Source organism: Eptesicus fuscus, chromosome 1, assembly GCF_027574615.1.
Source record: "Eptesicus fuscus isolate TK198812 chromosome 1, DD_ASM_mEF_20220401, whole genome shotgun sequence".
Lineage (NCBI taxonomy): Eukaryota > Metazoa > Chordata > Mammalia > Chiroptera > Vespertilionidae > Eptesicus > Eptesicus fuscus.
Window position 1 is genome coordinate 34,860,391 of NC_072473.1, and position 5,255 is coordinate 34,865,645.

The 5,255-nt window shown below is 35.1% G+C and overlaps 1 pseudogene; it reads left to right on the top strand.

The window, feature by feature from the left end:
• Window positions 1-3,367: 3,367 nt before the first annotated feature.
• Window positions 3,368-3,733, top strand: LOC103298546 (60S ribosomal protein L22-like 1; annotated as a pseudogene).
• The last annotated feature ends 1,522 nt before the right edge of the window (window positions 3,734-5,255 follow it).

Here is a 5,255-nt window from a genome sequence, read left to right on the forward strand (position 1 = left end):
TCAATAACAAATCAACCAAGGATAAGTGTTGGCGAAGTTGTGGAGAAAAGGGAACCCTAGTACACTGCTGGTGGTAATGCAGACTGGTGCAGCCACTGTGGAAAACGGTATGGAGTTTCCTCTAAAAATTAAAAATGGAACTTCCATTTGAACCAGTCATGCCACTTCTAGGAATATATCCTAAGAAACCTGAAAGAATATATGCACCCTTATGTTCATAGCAGAACCATCTACAATAGCTAAGACTTGGAAACAGCCTAAGTACCCATCATCAGATGAATGGATAAAACCTCTGGTACATTTACACTATGGAATACTACAAGGCAATAAAAATAAAGAACTCTTCTATTTGCAACAGCATGGATGGACCTGGAGAGTATTATGCTGAGTGAAATAAGCCAGTCAGAGAAAGATAATTATCACATGATCTCACTCATATGTGGGATCTAATGAACCAAATAAACTGATGATCAAAAATAGACCCAGAGACACAGAAGCATGATTGGACTCCTGAACCTCAGAGGGAAGGCAGGGGAGGGTGGGTGGGAAGAGAACAACCAATGAATTTGTATGCAATTATGTGTAACCCATGGATACAGACAATGGGATGGTGAGGGCCTGGTTGGGGAGAGGGCAGTGAGAACAGGCTGGAAGAGGTCAATGGAGGAAAGGGGAACTTATGTAATACTTTCAACAATAAAGATTAAAAGAAAAAATTTAAAAATATATGTAATTTAAGTAAAAATATATTTGGAAACAATCTAGTAAAACTATGTTTAATACTTGAACAAATACTTCACAAAGTAGGACTTATGACTAATCAAAGAGCCCATTAAAAGGTGTTCAATTTCATTAATCATTAGAGCAATGAAAATTAAAATGACAATAGGATAACATGATACATTTTTTAAAATTTATCTTTCTTGTTGAAAGTATTACAGATGTCCCTCTTTTTTCCTCCATTGACCCTCTCTTCCCCACATCCATTTCCTACCTCCCCAGGCCTATGACACTATTGTCTGTGTCCATGGTTTAGGCATATATGCATATACATTATTTGGTTCTCTTCCTGCCTTCCCTCTGAGATTCCTCAGTATGTTCCATGCTTCCATGTCTCTGGATCTATTTTTTTTGTCAGTTTATTTTGCTCAAAGGGACTGCTTCCATGGATGTTTTGCTTTATTTCCATAATGCTAGATTCTACATATAAGTGAGGTCTTGTGACACTTGTCTTTCTCTGAATGGCTTATTTCACTTATCATAATACCCTCCAAGACCCTCTATGGGTAAGAGTTCTTTCTTTTTTACAGCTGCATAGTATTCCATTGTGTAAATGTACTGGATCTTTTTTATACATTCATCTGGTGATGGGCACTTGGGCTATTTCCTAATCTTAGCTATTGTAAATCATGATACTATGAACATAGTGGTGGATATATTTTTTTCTGATTGATGTTTCAGGATTCTTAGGATATATTTCTAGAAGTGGGATCACTGGGTCAAATTCCTAGAAATATTAAAAATGGAACTACTGTGATATATTTGCTGGAATTATATAAACTAAGAATTCTGACTTAAATTAATTTTGGTGAAGATTTGAAACTTAGAGATCTCTCATACTTTGTTGGTGGGAGTTTGAAATTACACAAGCACTTTTAAAAATAATTATTGAATTTATTAGGGTGACATTGGTTAATAAAGTATATAGGTTTCAAGTGTACAATTCTATAATACATCATTTGTATATTGTATTGTGTGTTTACCGCTCAAAGTGTCCTTCCGTCACCATTCATTCTTCCTTTACCCTCTTCTACAGTCCCTCACCCCCTTTCCTTTTGATAGTTACTGTACTGTTGTCTGTGCACTTTTTTTTGTCTGTGCACTTTTGTAAGGAGTTTATAGTGTCCTAAGAAACATACCCTTACTTTATAACTTAGCATTTGTACTTTTAGGTACATGATATAAAATAAAATATATGTCCACTAAAAGACTTGTTTAAAAATTTTCATTAAAACTTTAAAATAACCCAAAACTTTAAAACACCCAACTATCTTTGAATAGAGAATAAAAAAACCCGTTTTATATTAATACAATGGAATTCTACTCAGAAATGTATTCCCACAAACTTACAATGGCAAACAAGCACTGCAAATGATTCTGATGTGCCCTGAGGTTTGATAACAGTTGGTAGGGCTTGGTGACAGTTACCAAAGTGACTTTAACATGAGACAATTCTTAATGTAAAAATTAAGCTCTTTATTTGGATTGCATGGTATTTAAACTTCTCAGAACATGAAGTAGTTATTCTCAAAATGTGGTACAAAGATAAAAAACATCAGAATCACCTGGAGGTGCCTCTTAAAAATAAATACCTGAATCTTACTCAAGATTTAGTAACAGCCAGAATGTCTAGCATTGAAGCCTAGTAATCTAAACTTTTTAGAAATAACAGTGGTAATTTGTTTTGTGTTTTTTTTTGTTGTTGTTGTTGTTGTTTATATTTTATTTATTTTTTACAGAGAGGGATAGAGAGTTAGAAACATCGATGAGAGAGAAACATCGATCAGCTGTCTCCTGCACATCTGCTACTGGGGATGTGCCCGCAACCAAGGTACATGCCCTTGACCGGAATCAAACCTGGGACCTTTCAGTCCGCAGGCTGATGCTCTATCCACTGAGCCAAACTGGTTAGGGCGGTAATTTGTTAAAAATAAATTGTTTGAGAACCACTGTTGTGGACTTTTTGACTACAACACTCTGATCTAAAATAATTCAAATCACTCAAGGAAAATTTTTTGTGCTTCTTGTTCATGGCTGAAATTCTGATCGTTCAAGAACTTCTAGAAAAACTTCTTCTATAACTATAGAGCATAAAACCTTCAATAAAAGTAACAGTTGTATGCTCTTTTTGTAATGCTCTATACTTTAAAATACATTATGCTTTATACATATGAGCTGTGTAATTATATAAATTATTAAAGAAATATTGACTTTTCAATATTTTCTTATATTTTGACATATCTATCTATAGATAGATAGAAATAGATAGAGATAGAGATAGAGATAGAGATAGAGAGAGAGAGAGAGATAGAGATAGAGATGATAGAGATAGAGATAGAGAGAGAGAGAGATAGAGATAGAGATAGAGATAGAGATGATAGAGATAGAGATAGAGATAGAGATAGAGATAGAGATAGAGATAGAGATAGAGATAGAGATAGATATACCTAGACACTGTGCTAGATTACAATAGGGGTAGAGAAATAAGAAGCCAAGTCTAGCAAGCCAAGTTTTGCTTTGGAGACTATTGCGAAAAACATTGCAAGAAAACCATGAGATAGCTCTGATCGCACTGAGCACCTGCAAGATGGCACCGAAAGTCAAGAAGCCTAAGAGGACAACCTAGAAGTTTAGTTTGGACCTTACTTATCAAGTAGAAGATGGAATTTTTGATTCTGCAAATTTTGAACAGTTTCTATCAGAGAAGGTTGAAGTCTATGGGAAAACTGGAAATCTTGGGAATGTTGTTCACATTGAACACGCCAAGAATAAAATCACATTTGTTTCTTAGAAACAAATATTTAAAAGATATTTGAAATACCTTACTAAGAAATACCTTAAGAAGAATAGTCTTTGTGATTGGTCTCCTGTGGTTGCATCTGACAAGGAGACATACGAACTTCATTACTTCCAGATTAGTCAAGATGAAGATGGATCTGAATATGAGAACTAGGTGAAGGCGCCTTATATAGGGCTTTGCTTACTAATAAAACATACGAGAAACATCTAGAAATGGACTTTTATCAGTGAATAAAAAATGTAACACTCTTTAAACAAAAACATGAGAGAATAGTTGGCTCATCTCTGAATAACTTACAGTATAACTTTGTAATGGTTCTGCCACTGTATACATACAAGTTCAAGTAAAGGCCTATAATTTGGTTTAATTTATGTATGAAAGGAAGTGTTTTATCAAAAACTCCCATGATATCTGTTAAGATTTTGTTAAAGAAAAGCTGATTTATAACTGGCAGATTAGATGTTAGAAAGGATTTCATGGAATCTGATGTATTTTCTTATTGGCTTCACAGACAAACACAAATTCTATCTGCTAAACTGAATCAACTATCTTCTAGTTGATTTTCACTTAAATGCCAATTATATTTCCATATGAAAAATCTGATTCCACTGATCATTGTCAATTTATGAGAAACAATTGTGCTGAACATGAACCAAATGTAATTGATTGTCTGGTGATCAGATGTGCTAAAGGACATTATAAAACTGACATAACCCATTTTTTCTATGTAAGGTAATATTGATTTTAAAAAGTAAAGCTGTGGAACATATACCTACCTCACCAATACAATTTCTTTCTACTTCAGATAATTAACACCAGTCTGAAACAAAACCAAAAAATCTTGTCAAAATAAATCTTTGAGGTTAAACTAAAACTCAACAGAAAATATTGGATTAAGATAGACATAGAGGCCAATACTTGAAAGTTGATTTTCTCAAAATAGTTCACAAAAAATAAATCAACCTAGAGACAAAGTGGCAATTATAAATAACCTCCTTATGGAACTAATTATAAAGACATGCTCAGGCCCTGCCAGTATTGCTCAGTGGTTGAGCACTGACCCATGAAACAAGAGATCGCTGGTTTGATTCCCAGTCAGGGTACATGCCCATTTGCAGGCTCGATCCCCAGTAGGGGGCGTGCAGGGGCAGCCAATTGATGTTCTGCTCTCACATCACCTGGATGTTTCTATCTTTCTCTTCCTTCTTCCTCTTCCTTCCTCTTTCTCTAAAAAAAACACGCAAAACAATCAATAAAAACATATTTTTAAAAAGAAATACTCAGTCCCTAACTGGTTTTGCTCATTAGTTAGAGCATTGGCCCGTGAATTGAAGGGTTCCGGGTTCAATTCCAGTCAAAGGCATGTGCCTCAGCTGTAGGCTCGATCCCTGGCCCCAGTCGGGGTGTGTGTAAGAGGCAACAGATTGATGTGTTGCTCTCACATCAAAATTTCTCTCTCTTGTCTCTCCCCGTCCCTTCCACTCTGTCAAAAAAATATCCTCCGGTGAGAATTAACAACAACAAAAAAGAAATACTTGAGAATTAAAAGGGATTTGGGTTCTATACTAGAAACATTAGAAGTGGAATGAAAGGAACCCATAAAAGTGCTTGTATCTGTTGATCACAGCTCAGGAAAAAGGGACTGCTTCCATGGATGTTTTGCTTTATTTCCATA